The 20,952-nt window shown below is 46.5% G+C and overlaps 1 protein-coding gene and 1 long non-coding RNA gene across 19 annotated transcripts in view; one reads left to right on the top strand and one right to left on the bottom strand.

Moving 5' to 3' along the window:
* Positions 1-20,952, top strand: part of eys (eyes shut homolog) — a 3,376,609-nt gene that overhangs the window by 1,886,047 nt on the left and 1,469,610 nt on the right. The window lies entirely within an intron of this gene.
* LOC119967767 overlaps positions 7,682-20,952 on the bottom strand; it is a 234,003-nt gene continuing 220,732 nt past the window's right edge. Inside the window, exons 4-6 of the long non-coding RNA XR_005461068.1 lie at positions 11,918-12,007; positions 11,083-11,176; positions 7,682-7,769 (exon numbers count right to left, since the gene is read on the bottom strand). This is a non-coding gene — a long non-coding RNA (uncharacterized LOC119967767). The remainder of the gene's footprint in view (positions 7,770-11,082; positions 11,177-11,917; positions 12,008-20,952) is intronic.

The following is a 20,952-nucleotide window of genomic DNA, read 5'->3' on the forward strand; positions in this document are numbered from 1 at the left end:
TTGGCACAACATCGTGGGCCGAAGGGCCTGTTCTGTGCTATATTTTTCTATGTTCTATGTTCACATTATTTCATCATAGAATCTTTTGTTTTCTCTATTTTCTCTTATTTCCTCCCACTTTTGTATTTCACCTATCTGAGTCTCTGTTGTCTCAGGCCTTTCGTTCGCGAAGGTGGATCTCACACTCTCCTTCCATCTCTGGTCAGTCACCCAATCTTCTCTGCTATCTCTGCAGCGAGTCTTTACAGGGAAGTGTTCTGGATGGTCAATATTTATACCCTTCTTCATGCCTTTCCAGAATGTTCTCTGCCCTCAGCCAATGAGGTCTCGGAGTGGAGTCGCAACAACCAATGGAGTTGCTGATTGCAACTCTCCAGGACACCAGGAACTCACCCCGGGGAGCTCATCTCTAGGTGTATTTTTTGCACGTAACCTCTCTCCATATATGTTTACAATGGGAAAAATTGATGTGCCATCAATTAACACAAGATGAGTAGTGAACGAAACTGTGGCTTTAATAAGCTAAACAGAAAGTCTCCTGGCCACTGATCCCGAACTGGGGCAGGGCCGGAGATCAGCCACCTTCATACCAAGCCCAAGGGGAGGAGCCACAGGCGAAGCCATCAGGCAGTGGTTTACCACAATACATGTAGTACAGCAACAGTTTACCACAATACATATAATACATTAACAGTGGTTTACCACAAAAATGGGTGTCAGAATGTCTAGCTCTATCTGGGCAACCCAAAGCAATTGATCCATACGAATACGACTGCTTATCCCCTGATGTGTTGTTGACAGGGCAGACCCAGACATGTCCTGGCAGTCTGTCTGTGTCCGATGTATTCAAACTTTGCCAAGTTCAAATTCCTATCAAACCTGCCTGGAGCTGACTGTGGTTTAATTAAAAATGTCCAAATCTTAATTTAAAATGTCCAATTCTTAATTTAAAGTGTTCAATTTTATATTGGGCCTAAAATTCAGGCTGCTGTCCATTTTACTGCAGCCCACAGCCCCCGCTACTTTATAAACTCATCGATATCCTCCAGTGCCTCAAAATAATAGTCCCACTCTCAAAAAGTCACGCGAAGAAGTGTAGGGGAAGAAAACCCCGAATCACACATTATTTTTGTACAATGCCGACTTGGCCTTGTTGTACTTCTTCAGTCTCTAGCCAGTTCTTCTCCCACATCTTGATGTATGCTGATAGCATGGCCTCTCCATCTGTAGTCTCGATGATCTTCTACTCACCTCAGGACCAGTTCATTCTCTTGGTAACTATGGAACCTGACTATGATCGCCCGTAGTGGTTCCCCAGATTGAGGCTTCTGCCTGAGCGACTGATGAGCCAGGTCCAGAATGGGAGGGGCTGGTAAGCCCCCTCCCCCACTTTCTTCCTAAACATCAGGGACATATAGTCCGTAGGATGTGTGCCTTACGGACCATCCGACAGCTCAACGATTCTCAAATTTTGAGGTCTAGAATTGCTTTCCAGATCGTCCACCTTGGCCTTCAAGCTTTATGTTTGTCGGCCAGCACTGCCATCTCTGCTTCCAGGGAAACAATCCGGTCACTCAGGTTTGAGAGTGCCACCTCCATCTCTTGTATCACAACACCTTGCTCCTGTACCTTCGATCCATCTTCTGGAAGACTGCACAGATGTGGGCTAGAGCCCCTTCCATTGCCTTATCCAGGTCCTCATCGACCGCCTGTCGCTGCTTCTTGAATCCCTCTTCCAAGAAGCTTGTCAACATCTCGGTCGTCCACAGAAAGGCGAAAGTCATAGCAGGAGCCTGCACCATTTTCTCCACCAACGAGGCTCATGGGGCTTCCGAGTCTGACAACGATTCTTTGCCCATCTGCTGCCTTGTTTTATATTTGTTGGGCAGTACTTTGATTTGACGATCTTATCCCATTGAACTACTCAGGTTTCCCCCAAAAATGTCACGCAAAAACTAGGCAAAAAGGGCCAAAAACAAAGTACCTGGTTGGAGCCACCACGTACTGCTCGCCACATAGCCCCCACCGGAAATTACATTTATTTTAGTCATCCTCAACTCTGAGGGACTGCCGGAAAATAAGAATAATAAATATATTAGGAGTTAATAAACACTTACTGTTAAACAGTACAAGGCTTAGAACTTCTTTGTGAGACTTACCAAAGTGCCCACAAAATCCTACAACAGTAAGATCTGATAGAATGATGAAGAGGATCCAATGGATTCCTGATGGTGTACTGAGTGTTTCAGCTCCAAGGGTAATGGAGTACACTGAGGACTATTCTGCTTGATGCAACACAGTGAAAAATTGAAATAACATGTGATGCCTGATGTTGAAAAGCAGAACGATGCACCATAATTGATTCAAAACAATGAGAAATGAACATAACATTGCTGATATTGGCACAGTAAACCAAAAAAAATGAAGCAATGCTTTATGTTTGATATCATGTAATAGGACGAGATGCATTGCACTGTGGCTAATGCAGTATGAGAGGATAATTTGTGCTGAGGTTTGTGTAGTACATTCAGAGGCAATGTGCTATTTCTGGGCAAAATTCAATAAGCCACAGGCTATTGGAAGTAATGAAATGCAAATAGAGTCACACGCCAAATGCTACAATAGGATAAATCAAAATATAAAAGATTCCATGAACTAAGGAGGAGGAAGAATTAACAATATGAAACATTGTGCAAAGATAATAGAGAGCTGCAATGAGAAAAGCTAGCAAAACTCCCACAACTGATACAACTAGGGTTGAAATGCAAAGTTAATGAAGACCAGTATCACAGATTATGCTGAGCAGCGATTGATGGAATGATGTAGAGCACTGCACAACACCTGGAAAAGAAGGTGCTATATACCTGTTTGAAACACTTGCGTGAAGAGTCCTTTGCATTCTTTCTTAATGCATTTTAATTCAGACCAAGGGACAGGCAGTTCTGACCCAGTTTAGTTGTGGCTTATGAGCTATCATGGAGACGTTGTTGATGGCTGTTAAAAGGACTTTGTTGCAAGCAGGTCAGAACCATTCATGACAATGAAAGTCCACATTGGCCCTCAACAGGAGGCAACAGTTTGACATAGAAATTATTGTTGGTCAGTTAATTGCTAAATGGGTGGGGGGAGGAGGGGGAGCAATTTAACTACCGTCATGAACTGTTACAACTGAGAGTCAACAGCATTGCTGTTACCATCCTGTCAAGTACTTGACCAGGGTGGTTAAACAAATGGAAAAAAGTGCAGAAAAGCTCTCCAAAGTGAAGTCTGAGATCAGCAGATTGCTATATGTCTGTCAACAAATTTAGAATTTTATTATTTTTGATTTGCCGGCATGAGATCATGATTGCTTAAGATGAGTTAAGAATGTGAGAGGGTAGATGGGGGAGGGCAGAGGGAAGTATTTTCTTTGGAGGAGAGCCCAGAACAATTGGAGTCATTAGAGTTGGGTCGCTTTTGAATGATGCTAGGCAGGACTAATTCATACAAAAGATAGTGGACATTCAGAATTCTCTTTCCCCAGAAAGGGCTGAGGCTGGTGGTTAATTGAAAATTAACAGATTGTTGTCAGGTAAGAGTATTAAAGATTATGGAACCAAGCAGGATAGATGGAGTTAAGATACAGATCAGCCATTTCCTGTCTGAATGGTAGAACAGGCTCCAGGGCTGAATGGCCTCCTCCTGTACTTCCTGTATATGAATATAACCGTGATGTGGAGATGCCGGCGTTGGACTGGGGTGAGCACAGTAAGAAGTCTTACAACACCAGGTTAAAGTCCAACAGGTTTGTTTCAAACACGAGCTTTCGGAGCGCAGCTCCTTCTTCAGGTGACTGGAGAGGTATGATCCAGAAGCATTTATATAGACAAAGTCAGCGATGCCGGACAATGCTTGGAATGCAAGAATTTGCAGGTAATCAAATCATTACAGATCCAGAGAGAGGGATAATCACAGGTTAAAGAGGTGTGAATTGTCTCAAGCCAGAACAGTTGGTGCAATTTTGCAAGTCCAGGCCAGATGGTGGGGAGTGGATGTAATGCAACATGAATCCAAGATCCCGGTTGAGGCCGCATTCATGCGTGCGGAACTTAGCTACAAGTTTTTGCTCAGCAATATAACTGTTTTTGGATAGTGCACTCCATTTTTCAGAAATTGTGATGGAGGGCCTTGGAGTTCGGCAAATCGGTATTTGAACAGCTCTCGTATACGGGAAAAAAGTTTGAAAATTTTGCTCCATGACTTTGTACTTCACAGGTAGCCAGTATGGCCAATGTCGAGTCAAGCTTTCCAAATGGGCTGTTGCTGTTGGTCCCAAACATAATCAATCCAGTGAAAATGCTGGGCCCTGGTTCCTCAAGAGGGAAGAGAAAGCACAGAGGAATTTGTAAATGGAAGATTAACTGGAAGACAAACCAATTGTAGAAAAAGTCCAATTTGCCAGCAATTTCTGGATTAGATATGAGCATTGATGATCTTAGTCAACAAATGCTTCGCACATTTACCTAATCACAATTGCTTTAGTTCATTCTGGGCTGTGGGCATCGCTGGCAAGATCAGCATTTATTGACCTGATGATCCTGAAAGGGCAAACTTCCTTGAACTACTGTAATTCTTGTTTCACTTTTAATACAGCGGAGTGGTTTGCTAAGCAACAGGGTTGTTACGAGTTAACTACATTGATGTGGGTCTGGAGTCACCTGTCGGCTGGACCTCGTATTGCTGGCAACCTTTCCTCTCTAAAAAAAATGTAATTTAAAAAAAAATTTGGAGTACCCAATTCTTTTTTACCAATTAAGGGGCAATTTAGCATGGTTAATCTACCTACCCTGCACATCTTTGGGTTTGTGGGGGTGAGACTCACACAGACATGGGGAGAATGAGCAAACTACACACAGACAGTGACCCAGAGCCGGGATCAAACCCGGGTCCTCGACTCTATGAGGCAGCTGTGCTAACCATTGCGCCACCGTGCCACCAACTTTTCCTCTCTAAAAGGATGTTAGTGAATTAGTTGAGTATTTTCTGACAACCCAACAGCTCAATGCCTCTTTTATAGCAATCAGCTTTTTATTTCCAGAAGCCATTAAAACATTTTTGACCATGAAATAAAAATTTCCAGTGTGGTGAAATTTAAACTTGAAATCTCTATTATTGACCCAAGCCTCTAGATTTGTAGTCCATTAAACCAATGCAGGGAATGAAAAAAACGAATGAAAATCGCTTAATGTCACAAGTAGGCTTCAATGAAGTTACTGTGAAAAACCCCTAGTCGTCACATTCCGGCGCCTGTTCGGGGAGGCTGGTACGGGAATTGAACCGTGCTGCTGGCCTGCCTTGGTCTACTTTAAAAGCCAGCTATTTAGCCCAGTGTGCTGAACCAGCCCCATAGACGACCATATCCTTTCTTAGCTCTCCAGTAACAGAAACAGTACACGATAATACTCTAGCAGAAACATTAAATTATTTAAAACAGGTTAATATGCACATTATCTTTGCAGGAATGTAATGTAAACATGTGTTTTGTCAGCTAATCGCACCAGCAAACATCGCTCAAACCAGGGATTCATAAACTAATTCCGAGAAAACAGCATGGATTGCGGAAAGGAGTGCATTGCTGCCACAAGAAACTGCATGGATGCCACATTATCACCCGACTGCATAATTAGCTAAAGAAGCTAGAAGCACAAGAACAGAGGTTCTACCTACCAGGCAGTGCATTCCAGACCCTCACCACCCTCTGGGTAAACAGAATTTCCCTTAAATACCCCCTAACCTCCTGCCGCTCACTGGAACTTGTGTCCCCTTGTGATTGACCCTTCAACTAAAAGGAATAGCTCCTCCCTATCCATCCTGTTCATGCCCCTCATAATCTTTTACACCTCGATTAGGTCATCCCTTCAGTCTTCTCTTCTCCGTTGAAAACAACCAAGCCTATCCCACCCCAGGGACCCTCTTACTAAGGAGACCTCCCTCAGAGATCTTTTAATAGGGAGACCCAGGACCTCCTAACTGAAGGAATCCTTCACAGAAACCTGCAACTGTATGAACGTCCCTCCTTCCCCCCCCCCCCCCACCCCCCGCCGCTGCCGCCCCACAGGGACCCCCGGACTGAAGGGAACTTTCACGGATCCTCCCAACTGAACCCCCAGAGAGGCCACCTAACTGAACGAACCCCCCACAGACACCACCTAACTGAAGGGACGCCCCACAAGGGTCGCAGCACCCATAGACCACCCCTGCTCAGATCCACTATCTGTAAGCCATTTATTCATTTCTAGTAGTGAACACGAATGTTTACCAACATCAACCATATCAAAGAGAGGTAAGTGCATTCCAATCACTAAGTGCATTCCAATCAATCAAGTGTGTGATTGCAATGCACTTACCTCTCTTTGTTGTGGTTGATGATTGTAAATATTGGGGTTTCAGCACTTATAGTCACTCATCCATTTTAAAAAATAAATTTAGGGTACCCAATTTGTACCCAGTTAAGTGGGCAATCCACCTGACCTGCACATCTTTGGGTTGTGGGGGTGAAACCCACACATCACAGGGAGAATATGCAAACTCCACATGGAAAGTGACCCAGGGCTGCGATCAACCTCAGGTCCTAAGCGTCGTAGGCAGCAGTGCTAACCAATAGTCACTCATTCATGAAGGGAGATGAATAAATCAAGCTTGCAGCTGGTTTGTGGAAGCTGTCAATCACAGCCCACTACTAGAAAGGAATGGGTGGCTTGCAGGTAATTTATCTGAGGGGTTGAAACACAGGTCATAACTGTTCTCCTTCGAGGAATGGACACATGGAGCCTCCGGGTAAGTGTTAAAGCTGTAATATGTTGCACTGCCCCTGTCCGGAATGGTCTCTAATTTCCCGAGAGGGATCTCTTTTCTGGGGAGGGGAGGAACCTTTAGTCAGGGGTTCCCTGTATTGGGGTCTCTTTAGTCAGGGGCACTCTGTGGGAAGTTCCTTTAGTTAAGGAGTCTCTGTTGGGGTTCCTTCAGTTAGTGGTTCACTATGAGAGGTTCCTTCAGTTAAGGGGGGCCCTGGGGTAGTTTCCCAATGAAGGGGGTCTCTCGGGGAGTCTCCCTATTAAGGCCCGGGGAGGAGGGGGGTTCTCCCTATTAAGGGGCCCTGGGTGGCATCTAATCAAGGGGGTCCCCGGGTTCTCCCCATTATCGGGGGTCCCTGGGGTTCTCCCATTAAGGGGAGTCCCTGGGGGTCTCCCTGTTCGGGGTAGTCCCTGAGGCGGGGACTCCCTATTAAGTGGGCCCTGTGAGGGTCTCCCTACTAAGGTGGTCCCTTGGGCGGGGGTCTCCCTAGGTAGGGAGTCCATGAGGGGGACGGCGGGCTGGATCACCCCCGTATGTGGGGGACACCCAGGCAATCTGCGGGTGGGGGCAGTCAACAGTGAGTCTGGATTTCTAAGACATCTCTTGTTGTTTGCAATTGGTGGAGCTATTCAGAATCTTCCGGAAGAAAGGCAGATCATGTGAATTGTTCCATTTTGTCCTGAGTTCTGTGAGAGGACACAGGCCAGGAAGTAGCTGGAAGACACTCTCTTTGCCAGGCAATTTAAAAGGTTGCTAGTCATACCTATTCAAACTCCTGTTTAAAAGACACAGGCAACAATCAGGACTGAAATAGGATCTTCTACAGCGCAAGGCTGCAAGGTTTCTCACCAGGTCTGTGATTCTTCAATCCTTTGTTTGAATGGCTGAGGAAAGAACCCAAACTCAGCACTCTCTTCATAATATAGCTGGAGACTCTATAGAGATCAGACAAATGGAAAAGACTGTAATTCTTCAGGTATAAAGCTCTAGTCGTATCTCAGGGAGATGGAGGATCCATCAGGTGGTTAGAGGTCAGAATTACATCGACTTGAACCACCTGTGTAACGCTCCATCTGGTGGTCAAAGGTCAGAATTGCACTGACCTGAATCTCTTACATAAACCAATTCCCCTGAGGGTTGCATTCAGAGAAGACCGGCACCTCCCAGGGCCAGAATTGAAGCAGCGAAAATTAATCTCAAACCATTTCTTCCTATTTCCATTATTTTAATCTATCTTTTCCTATCTCTTCACCGTGTGTCTGTTTTGTGTGCATCAGGGTGGGCTGGGATTTGGGAATAGGTTAATTAGTAGACCATCACTCCATTATTTCCTTTATATGTTTATCTTTTAGTCTTTTTGTAAATAAACAGTTGTTAATGTTTTACTTCTAAATCTGGGGCGGGATTCTCCGACCCCCCGCCGGGCTAGAGAATCGCTGGGTCGGCGGGGGTGAGAATCGCGTCGCGGTGGTCGGGGGCCGTTGGCAGCGCCACCCCTCCCCCTCCGATTCTCCTGCCCGTGATGGGCCGAGTGGCCGCCCGTTTTCAGCCAGTCCCGCCAGCGTATATTACACCAGGTCCGTACCGGCGGGACCTGGCTCTGCGGGCGGCCTGTGGAGTCCTCAGGGAGGCGCGGGGGGAACTGGCCCCGGGAGGGGGCCCCCACAGTGGCCTGGCCTGCATGTGCCATGGGGGCACTCTTTCCCTCCGCGCCGGCCGGTGTAATGGTCCGCCATGGCCGGCACGGAGAAGAATCACCCTGCACATGCGCTGGGTTGACGCCAGTACACGCTCCCAGACTCCTCCCCTCCACTTCCTCTTGTAAACTCCTCCCCCCAACCTCGGTTCCTTCCCCCAACTTTTCACATTGGCTAGACTCACCGAAACATGTTCTACCAGGCTCCGATGGCCGCAGTCCCTCCCCCCACCTCACACCCATTCACTGGACGGCTTAAAACGGCCATCTTGGTGCCCCCCGCCCGGGTCTCCTTCCTCCTTGCCCAGTCTCAGGAAAACAAAGAAATCCCCTTTAGCACACAACCCCAGCATACAAACCCAAGCCCCAAAAAAGCATCATTATGTTCTATTTATAGGATACAGAGGGACATAGATAAGCTGCAGAGCTGGGCTGAGAGGTGGCAGATGAAGTTTAATGTGGAAAAGTGTGAGGTGGTTCACTTTGGAAGGAGTAACAGGAATGCAGAGTACTGGGCTAATGGCAAGATTCTTGGTAGTGTAGATGAACAGAGAGATCTCGGCATCCAGGTACATAAATCCATGAAAGTTGCCACCCAGGTTAATAGGGCTGTTAAGAAGGCATATGGTGTGCTAGCCTTTATAAGCAGGGGGATTGAGTTTCGGAACCACAAGGTCATGGTGCAGCTGTACATAACTCTGGTGCGGCCGCTCCTGGAGTACTGCGTGCAGTTCTGGTCACCACATTATAGGAAGGATGTGGAAGCTTTGGAAAGGGTTCAGAGGAGATTTACTAGGATGTTGCCTGGTATGGAGGGAAGGTCTTACGAGGAAAGGCTCAGGGAATTGAGGTTGTTTTCGTTAGAGAGGAGAAGGCTGAGAGGTGACTTAATAGAGACATATAAGATAGTCAGAGGGTTAGATAGGGTGGACAGTGAGAGTCTTTGTCCTCGGATGGTGATGACCAACACGAGGGGACATAGCTTTAAATTGAGGGGTGATAGATATAGGACAGCTGTCAGAGGCAGTTTCTTTACTCAGAGAGTAGTAGGGGTATGGAACGCCCTGCCTGCAACAGTAGTAGACTCGCCAACTTTAAGGGCATTTAAGTGGTCACTGGATAGACATATGGATGAAAATGGAATAGTGTAGGTCAGATAGGCTTCAGATGGTTTCACAGGTCGGCGCAACATCGAGGGCCAAAGGGCCCGTACTGCGCTGTAGTGTTCTATGTTCTATGTTCTAAATATTAGGAGTCATGTTCAGCTTCACTGAGTAGGCCTCTACCTGGCAGAGTACATTTCCAAAACACTGTGAAACCAGCCTGAACTTCAACCTATTGAATTGTGGGTCTTGAAGAGCAGGGTCATTCTGATCAATGTTTATTCCTCAACCAACACCACTTTAAAAAGATTAACAGATTGAGGTAGCTGTCAGTGTAAGTCGAACATTCACAAACTTTAAAAAAAATCATTTTAAAGGATATTGTACTGGAACCTGGACCTGCTCTCAGGACTGGCCACTCTGCTGAATCAAATTAACTACAAATTCTCTCCAAAGGTGTCTTCGCAGACACTCTTCAAATGAAACTTTTTCTATTTTTAGGTGCAAGCTCACTAGTGGGCATATATTAAAACTTTTAAATCTTCAAAAGTATGAATTTCCTAAAATGAGGACTCATGGAATAAATCGTTCTGTATAAGTTTTTCAAAAGTCATTTTTAATTATTCAATCTGTGAGAGTTCACAGCGTAGAAACTGCTGGCAGTATTCTTTATAATTATAAAAGCAACACCCTTTTTTTGAATAAAAAGGACACTTTGGGACATCAAAAATGAAAGGTGCTGCATAAATACTATAAGAGGGATTCCAAAATTGCCCTTAGTGTTGGGTGGGGTAACTGTGTTATGGGATAGGGAGGAGGTGTTGACCTTGGGTAGGGTGCTCTTTCCAAGAGCTCGTGCAGACTCGATGGGCCGAATGGCCTCCTTCTGCACTGTAAATTCTATGATTCTATGAAAAAACAGAGTACGTCAAATGGCTCGGTTGATCCATCACAAACATGGCATGTAGGTGATAAGGTGATATTGTAAGACACCATTCTTTCACCTTTTGTTTGGTTTTGAATGCAGATGACGAATGGTTGTGAGTTTAGGAGACCTTAAAGCAAAATCATTTTGAACACAAATCCTCAGCATAATGAGCGAGTCCTATTTTGGCTTCAAAATTACCAAATCACACAGAAAGGTGACCTGATGTGTTGGGGTCGAATATGGACATGTTACACTGTGGTAGTATGGAGATTAGGCTCAATCTTAACTTTGTGTGATCGTGTAAAACAGGCAGTCGCGAGTTAATCACCCACTTTATAATTTTTTTCTCCTGATGAAATCAACTTGAGTAACAATTTGGAAAACTGTAAAATGGACTGCTGATCGTTATCTCGCACTGTTGCACAAAGATCTATTTTCATATAGATTATGGTCAATTAAATTGAAGTTTTTATTGTGCTGATGCACGGCTGTAACTGAGATGATTGGTTTTGACATCTTACCTGAATTGTGAAAGTGCTACCTCCTGCCGGAGCACAGGAGTTCACCACTTATTCGTAGGAGTCTACTTCCAAATCCATTCCAAATTGGTTTCCTCTGTAAAATAGGTGTTCAGAAATAGTTTGTGCATTGTTGCTTTCTTCTGTTCAGCACACAAGTACCAATCATACAATGTAGATTGGTAGAACAATAATGTGTGTGCTGTACTTGAAGATAAGACTATATACATACAGTGATAACTGAAACGTTAAAGTGATGTGTGACATTTGGACTGCTGCTCTGTGCTGTCCACAGAATACATGGGATTACAGATCATATCCTGTCTTGTGGTTAATAGTGATATATCATAAAGCACAGATTCCCTACAGTGCAGACGGAGGCCATTCGGCCCAGCAAGTCTGCACCAGCACTCCGAATGAGCACTAACCTAGGCCCAATCCCCCACCCTATCCCTGCAACCCTACTAGGGACAATTTAGCATATCCAATCCACCTAACCTGCACATCATCGGACTGTGGGAGGAAACCGGAGCACCCGGAGGAAACCCATGCAGACAAGGGGAGAATGTGCAAACTCCACACAGACAGTCGCCCGAGGCTGGAATTGAACCCGGGTCCCTGGCGTGGTGAGGCAGCAGTGTTAACCACTGTGCCACTGCGCCGCCCCAATGGGCAGCAGTTTGAGATACATCCCTTGAAGGTGCATCACACCATGAATTCTCAAGCAATCAGTGAGGATAGGAACAAAATTAACACAAATTGTACTGAATTATTGACTGAGGATTTTCTAGAATTTTCCAGAGTGCCTATTCACTTCAGCTTAAAAAAATATACGCACCACAAACAGCTGGAAATCCGAAATGATAGCAGTGAGGGAACAGCAACTGGTCATCTGGAACCTTAATGAACGATCGGACCAAGAATTTATCTTTGGAAAGCAATAAGATTTAAGGTTTGAGAGAGACAGAGGAAAAAGGAGATAGTTTTAATTTGAATCAAATGAGGTACGGAGATAAACAATAAAAAGAGAGAATGCAAAATGATATTAGGAGAGAGAAAGTAAATGTTAGAACATTTCTTTTTTTTAAATATAAATTTAGAGTGCCCCATTCATTTTTTCCAATCAAGGGGCAATTTAGCATGGCCGATCTGCCTAACCTGCTTATCTTTGGGTTGTAGGGGTGAAACCCACGCAAACACGGGGAGAATGTGCAAACTCTACGTGGACAGTGACCCAGAGCCGGGATCGAACCTGGGACCTCAACGCCATGAGACAGCAGGGCTAACCCACTGCGCCACCATGCTACCCTATGTTGGAACATTTTTAACACTCTCCATTGCAGTAACATAAATCATTAAAAGCATCCACACGCTCTTAAATGTTAGCTGTAACTTTCTGTAGTAAGTCTAATTCATATTTACTGTGCAAATAGGGCAATTTTCGAAAATGCAAGAGGGATGCTGAGGGTTAATTGCTGTTCTCACCAGGTTAATGGCAGGGCGGTGCAAATCATTCAGTAACTCGCAATGATTCACAACCCACAGGGAATCTCTTCTTCTCCAGAGTTTGCTGGGTTAATCCCACATTAATAACATCAGAAACCCCAGGATGACCCACGAGTGCTTTGCAGTCAATAATGTACAATAAGTATTGTAATATAAGTTCCACAACCAGCAAGGAGATAACCAGATAATCTGTTTTAATTGATGGTGGTTGATTGAAAATGAAGCATACTTGCTAGAATCTACACATATTCAGATGCAGGGCCCTGTTCTTTGCAAATAGAAATAACATGTTCAGGCATTGTGCCTTTTTCAACTAAATAAAACTGTTCCCTGCAGCAATCCATATGGAAATGCCTCGGTCAATCAGAGTTGACTTGCCCGGTTTGAATTTAAACAGAAGCTCGCCTAACGATAGCTGTTCTATGCTGCATTCTCTGTCAGTCATTCAATCAGAGTCCACTTGTCAATCAATCATCACTCTCTTCCCAAGCAGTATAAATTGTTGTTCCATTTGGGATTTAAACATTTTTTTTTAAAGAGTATCCAATTCTTTTTTCTCCCCCAATTAAGGGACAATTTAGCGTGGCCAATCCACCTAGCCTACACATCTTTGAGTTGTGGGGGTGAGACCCATGCAGACATGGGAAGAATGCGCAAACTCCACACGGACAACCCGAGGCTGGGATCAAACCCGGGTCCTCAGTGGTGTGAGGCAACAGTGCTAACCACTGTGCAACCGTGCCACCAATGGGATTTCGTATTCTTGTGATTCCATCCTGATGAGTGCAAGTCAAAAAGCTTTGACAGCATGTCTCTTCCCACGGCAATACTCAGCCTCTTGTCCATTGTCTAATCCAGAAACCAGCACCTCTGACAACATAGCACTCCCTCTGTACATCACTGGAGAGACTTGCCGCCCAAAGTGAATGTGGTTCCATGCGCCAGTACAAACATTTCTGACATGAACATTAAAATAAAAACAACAGGGAAAATGTTGAAAGAAAAATTGACCAATATTCCAGTGAAAGAAAGGATAAGTGATTTACCAACTAAATAATGACAATATCACTGCTGTGTATAAGATTAATTAATTATATGTGATGTCTGCTCTATCCATATTCGTCTAGCTTCTGAAATCCACAATAATGAATTAGTAACAGAAGAAAATGTCTCTGTTCTGAAGGAACATTAAATTATTGCCCAATTGATGATTGTCAAGAAGATTATAAATGATGTGTGGAGAATGTAAAGGGAAGGACAATGCAAATGTTTCCACAGAACTTATACATTCTGAGAATGTAATGTAATGCTACTTACTCCTGGGAGTGGTAAACAAGGTGAGGGGAACTTAGTTGTGTGGGAGTTGAAAGTTGGAAACTAAGTCAGTAAGACCGTTGACTCCGTAGAACATGAGACAATCCAAAGCCTTTAAAAAAAAACAATATGGCATTGAATTTCTATTCCACCGAGTCATTTTAGGGCTCCACGAGGGGACGGGCAAGGGGAAATGTGACATCTCCCAGTCAGCCATACGTAGATGCATAAGGGCATTCACCAATGCCATTTTCAAAAGTACGGATGATTTTGTGAAATTCACCATGGACCCTGAGAACTAGGCAACCAGATGTGTTGGATTCGGCACCATGGCTAGATTTCCACAAAAATAAGAAACAACTGGTTCCACATGTGGAACTGAGAGCTTCCTGGGAATAGCTAGTAGCATTCATAAACAGAACGGGGTTTTACTGTCTCAATGTGCAACCGCTGAAAATGAATCCTCTCACTTTGCAGGGAGCTCTCATGATACGTACATCTTCATTGACTCTCGGGTGCCGCAACTATTTGCTTCCCCTGTGCACCCAGGGGTGACTCCAGGGTGACAGGGAGGCAAGACCTGGCTCATGACACATATGCGGAACCCAGAAAGCCCAGCCCAGTGTAGTAGAGATACAATGCCTCCCATGCCTCAACAAGGGTAACAATAATACAGGCCATTGGACCACTGAAGATGTGGTATGGCTTCCAAGACTTCTCAGGTGGAGCACTGCATTAGGTGCCAGAGAGAGAGCCTCGCGGGTCATTGTGGCTTTCTGTGCCCGATACAACCTCACGCAGAAAAGAGGTGAAGAATTGCCATCTGGGGAGAAGGGGAGGAATCAGAGGACACTGAGGTGATGCCTGATGCAGCTTCAGTTGCAGAGGCCAGGACAATGTTCTGACGTCAGGAGCCCGGGAGACTCTCGCTGCATCCCAATTTCAGCCAAAATGAGGCCCCTTAACTTTCACCTGAAGAAATGTCACTGTGGAAGTGCCACCACATGTGACATTCCCTCTAGATAAAACCGTAGGAATGCAACCTCTGGCACCGAGAAAGGAAAAGACATCGGGCACTTGGCATGATCAGACACATTTGCATGGTCCCTTCAAAGCCTCACACACTTCTGAATTGAACCGAGGTTGCACACGACTGAGTCACACACACTCTCCAATCCTGGAAAGGCCTTGCCAAGAACTCTGAGTTTGTCCCAAAATATGAATTGTCCCAGCTGCAGATGATGAGATTTCTGAGGAATGATAAGGGGTGAGCAAAATATGCTGGCTTTCCAGTGAGGTTCCAGAACCCTGACCTAACAAAGCTAACAAACCTTGACAAGCATAGAAACCACCATATGTCATCTAGCACCACCTCTGAGGCACCACTGGTTTGATTGATCTATGTTTGATTATGTTAGTTGGTTCTATGATCGATATAACTGTACTTGATTACATAAGCTGATGATTGGGACAAGGGAGCTAATTAAACAGAGAAGCATCCAGAGAGGAAAGATCTGATACTATGGACAGAATCTTACCATATTTTCAGTGTCAGGCTCTGATTGGAAACCAACGTGTAGCTCTCCAACTACACAGACCGGCTTTCACTCCACATCTTGAACCTTCGGAGAGAAAAATAAATGGGCGGCATTTTTACCGTCACTCTGGCGGGGCAGAGCATGATAGAGTGAGCAAGGCCGGCTCCACAGAGATCGGGACGCCATCTTTAAAGGGCTCCCTGATCAGCACACAAATTGAACGGCTCCCCAACCCCATGCACACTTTAGGATCCCCTCACAAGCATTGGGCCTCCCCTCCCCCACCACCACCACTACAACACAAGTGACAGGACTCCGCCCCAACCCCCCCATAACACCGAAATCGGGCATACCTGCCGCGGCCATCAGGGCGACCCTCTCTCACCCACATACCCCTTGCGGGCATCGGGGTGGCAGAACCCCCACCCTACTTCTACCGTCTCAGGGGAACTCTTCCCCCCTCATAGATATTAGCCCTCCCCAAACACATGAGGAACCCTTCCCATTGGGTTGTCCAGAGGGCCTCCCCAGCACTGCGCTTGGCACAGGTTGGCAATACCAAGTTGGCAGTGCCAGGGTTGCTATCTTGGCAGTGCTAACCTGTCAGGGGGCTGTGCCAGGGGAGCCTTTCCCCTCTCCACCCCTCCCCCAAGGCTCTGCTTATCTTTGTGCCTTTCTGTTTATAAATTGTTGTTGACGCGATGGAATATTTAGTGTAGTGGGTCATGTGACAAAGGGGCTGGCTAATCATCAGAGAATTTACAGAGCAGAAGGAGGCCATTCGGCCCATCGAGTCTGCACCGGCTCTTGGAAAGAGCACCCTACCCAAGGTCAACACCTCCACCCTATCCACATAACCCAGTAACCCCACCCAACACTAAGGGCAATTTTGGACACTAAGGGCAATTTATCATGGCCAGTCCACCTAACCTGCACATCTTTGGACTGTGGGAGGAAACCGGAGCACCCGGAGGAAACCCACGCACACACGGGGAGGATGTGCAGACTCCGCACAGACAGTGACCCAAGCCAAAATCGAACCTGGGACCCTGGAGCTGTGAAGCATTTGTGCTATCCACATTATATTGTACGCTAAAACAATAAAATAAGGATCTCGCCCTTTGTGGGCGTGAACCTCGTGACATCACTGACGAGGGGGCATGGAAATTCAGCATTAGCAATCGCGCCGATGAAAATCGGGGTTCTTGATTCTCGCCGTATTTTCCGCCCGCATCACCGTTCTCTCTGATGGCAAACCCGGGATGAAAATCGTCCTCTGTATGTGTGTTCTGAAATTGTACAGTTATATAAAGTTTTTGTGAGACCACGGGCGACATTCTCTGGTCCTCCAACCGCGTGTTTCTCGGCTGTGCGCTGTTTGTTGGCGGTGGGATTATATCGTCCTGCCGTTTGTCAATGAGATTTCCAATTGTAACCAGCCCACACTGCTGCGAAACCCAAGTTCGAGGGTGCAATGCTGGCGGGAAAAGAGAATCGCAATGATCGGAAAACTCGGCCCACATCTGAAATACTGTTTGCAGTTTTGGTCTCCAGATTTAAAGATGGATATATTTGGAGGCAGACCAACGAATTGGTCCCTGCGATGAGGGGATTGTCCTATGATGAGGGGTTGAGTAAATTGGAATGAGATTCTCTGGAGTTTAATAAGAGTGAGAGGTGATCACATAGAAACCTACAAAGTTCTGAAGGAACTTGATCGGGTGAACGTTGATCATCTATCATAGAATTTACAGTGCAGGAGGCCATTCGGCCCATCGAGTCTGCACCGGCTCCTGGAAAGAGCACCCTACCCAAGGTTAACACCTCCACCCTATCCCCTATAACCCAGTAACCCCACCCAACACTAAGGGCAATTTTGGACACTAAGGGCAATTTATCATGGCCAATCCACCTAACCTGCACATCTTTGGACTGTGGGAGGAAACCGGAGCACCCGGAGGAAACCCACGCACACAAGGGGAGGATGTGCAGACTCCGCACAGACAGTGACCCAAGCCGGAATCGAACCTGGGACCCTGGAGCTGTTAAGCGATTGTGCTATCCACAATGCTACCGTGCTGAGAAATTGTTTCTGTCAGTCGGGGAGTCTGAAGCATGAGGGCACAATCTCAGCATAAGGGGCCAATCATTTAGGACTCAGATGCGGCGAAATCACTTCATTCAAAGGGTTGTGAATCTTTGAAATTCTCTACCCCAGGGAGTTAAGGATGCTTCACCATTGAATATGTTTAAGACTGGAATAGTCAGATGTTTGGTCACTCAGAGGATCAAAGTGATATGGGGTGGATGTGGAAATAGAGTTACAAACTTACAAAATCAAAGCAGAAATAGCTACTTTGGCCTTGCAAGCCTGTTCTGTCATTGAATAAGATCATGGCTGATCTATTTGTGTTTTGAATTCCACATTCCCATCTTCTCCAGTTAATCTTTGATTCCCTTGACTAACAAGAATCGCTATCCCTGTCTTAATACGAGCAAACAAAATAGGAGCAGAGGTAGGCCATGAGGTGAAAAGGTCAGCTAATGACTGGCAGAACAGCCTCGACAGGATGTGTGGTCTGGCACTGCTCCTATTTCTTATGTCCTTATGCGATACTTTGAAGTATTGTAAATGCACCTTATCTAGTGCCATCTCTGCATTGTTGTGGGATAAATCAGTTAAGATATGCAACAAACCAATTTATACAGAACAGTTTGAAAATAAATGGTGTGTCCTTAACCCCCACATCAGCCATCATTTATTTTCAATGAAGCTAATTATCCCTGGTTGTGAGAGTCCCAACAACATGACGATGACTAGGTTTAGATTTACCAGGATGTTGTCTGGTATGAAGGGCATTAGCTTTGAGGAGAGGTTGGGTAAACTCAGTTTGTTCTCACTGGAACGACAGAGGTTAAGGGGCGAACTGATAGAAGTATACTAAATTATGAGGAGCATGGACAGAGTGGACAGTCAGAAGTTTTTTCCAGGGTGGAAGAATCAATTACTAGGGGACAAAGGTTTAAGGTGCGATGGGCAACGTTTAGAGACGATGTGCGAGGGAAGTTTTTTACACAGAGGGTAATGGGAGCTTGGAACTCGCTGCCAGAGGAGGTGCTGGAAGCACGTATGATAGTGACATTTAAGGGGCATCTTGACAAACACATGAATAGGATGGGAATAGAGGGATACGGACCCCGGAAGTATAGAAGATTTTAGGTTAGACAGGTAGCACAGTCGGCGCAGGCTTGGTCGGCTGAAGGGCCTGTTCCTGTGGTGTGCTTGTCTTTGTTCATTTAACACACATGAATAAAGTGATCAGAACTATAACATACACCTAATGTCTCAGAACAATTGAGTACCCATGCCAGCTTTGTGCCATTAAAAGGCTTTTTGCTTACATTTTATACCACTATGCCTTGGTCCAACCCCAATATCAACAGTTGAGGAGGTGATAACCTGCTGAGTGCTCTGTCCTGTTGCCTCAGATGACCTCGGCAACCTGGTGATCTGAGGGACAGAGGGACAGACCCAGCCTGCTGAGGGTCTCCAGCACTGATGCAGTTATACCCTCTTTGTCCTCACCGACCAGAGACACCGGGGTCACAGGAAGAGCAGAGGATGACTGACAGATCACCATTGGAGTGCCCGGAGATGGCAACCCGAGGCAGATTGCTGGTGCTCCTTCTCCCTGTCAGTGCGAGAAAGCACCTCCCTGACTCCAGGAGGAGAAAGGGCACCTGGAGGAAGGTCAAGGTGCCTTGCCTCCCTCTTGCCTAGCCAACGGTGCATTGAACCCAAGAGTCTCAGAATGCAGGCCTGAGACATATCCAACAGCCACTGATTGGTCTGCTGGACATGGCTCTCCATGGCGGTCGCCAACCTCACCACAGAATAAGCCAACTTCTCCCTCACTCAGCCTTTTTGTTTTGCAGAGAGGTTGGATGTAATATCCAGGATATCTACCAAATCTTGTGAACTATGTTATTCATTTGTAACCCAATAGCTTCCTTGGCATGTCACTGCTACAAGCTGAACAAAAGATCCATATTCAGTTACATTCCCACGCACCCCCCAAAACCCCCATGAACTTTATCAGTAAGAAAGAACACCACCCTTTAAGTCGCTCCCAATCCTGACCTGGGAATATATCTTCGTTCCTTCACTGTCGCTAGGTTAAAATCCTGGAACTCCCTCCCCGACAGCATAGTGGGTGTACCTACAACACACAGACTCCAACAGTTCAAAAAAGTGGCTGACCACTCACCATCTTCTCAATTAAGAATAGGCAATAAAATGCTGACCGAGCCAGCAGTGCCCACATTAAAACAAAGAATTTTTAAAACTTCTAACAATCGTTAGATGCCAGAATAAACATTCATCCAGATTTTTATTTATTATCGAGGTATGAATCAGCATAGCATTAATAGTTTTAACTTAAAGTCTCCTGAAGGTGGGTGGGGAATAATGCCATTCAGAAACAAGGGAAGCAAAATAATACGTGGACAACTCTGGAGGATGTGCAAGAAACTTCAAAAATGTGATTAAAATACACATCAGGGGCGGCATTCTCCCCTACCTGGCGAGACGGGGGGGTCCCGGCATAGGGGAGTGGCACCAACCACTCCGGCGTCGGGCCTCCCCATAGGTGCGGAATTCTCCGCACCTTTGGGGGCTAGGCCCGCGCCGGAGCGGTTGGCACCACGCCGACTGGCGCCAAAACCGGCACCATCGGGCTTTGATGCCCGGCGCCGGGGCTGGCCGAAAGGCCTTCGCTGGTTCGCGCATGCGCCGGTGGTGACGTCAGCGTCAGCTACCGCTGACGTCGCTACCGCTGACGTCACCACCGGCGCTTGCGCGCTGGGGGATCCTCTTCCGCCATGGCAGAGGCCGTGGCAGCGGCGGAGGAGGAAGAGTGCCCCCAGACACTGGCCCGTCCCCTGATCGGGGGGCCCCGATCGCGGCCCTGTCCACCATGGGGGCACCCCCCGGGGTCCGATCGCCCCGCACCCCCCCCCCAGGACCCCGGGGGCCCGGTCGCACCGCCGATCCCGCCGCCACCAGAGGTGGTTCAAACCTCGGCGGCGGGAGAGGCCTCCCAGCGGCGGGACTTCGCCCCATCGCGGGCCGGAGAATCGCCACAGGGGTCTCGCCGATTGGAGTGGCGTGATTCCCGCCCCCGCCAATTCCCGGGTGGCGGAGAATCTCTGCCGCGGCGGGGGCAGGATTTTCGGCGGCCCCAGGCGATTCTCCGACCCTGCGGGGGGGGTCGGAGAATTTCGCCCCTGATTGGTATATCCCGTGTAAAAGAACGATCATTGTGTGCACATGATTTTCCACCGGATTTGTACGTCATGTATTTGTTTGCTAAACCCGACATCTTTTACATTTATTTCACCTCAAGTCATTTTCAGATCCATCAAAATAAATGTCAGTCAGAAAAGCAGCAGCACGTGACGATTCCCATAGGCCCATGCTAGAAGTTCCTCTCCCTGCTATTTTAATAGAGGCCCT

This window comes from Scyliorhinus canicula, chromosome 6 (genome assembly GCF_902713615.1).
Source record: "Scyliorhinus canicula chromosome 6, sScyCan1.1, whole genome shotgun sequence".
NCBI classification, from domain to species: Eukaryota; Metazoa; Chordata; class Chondrichthyes; order Carcharhiniformes; family Scyliorhinidae; genus Scyliorhinus; species Scyliorhinus canicula.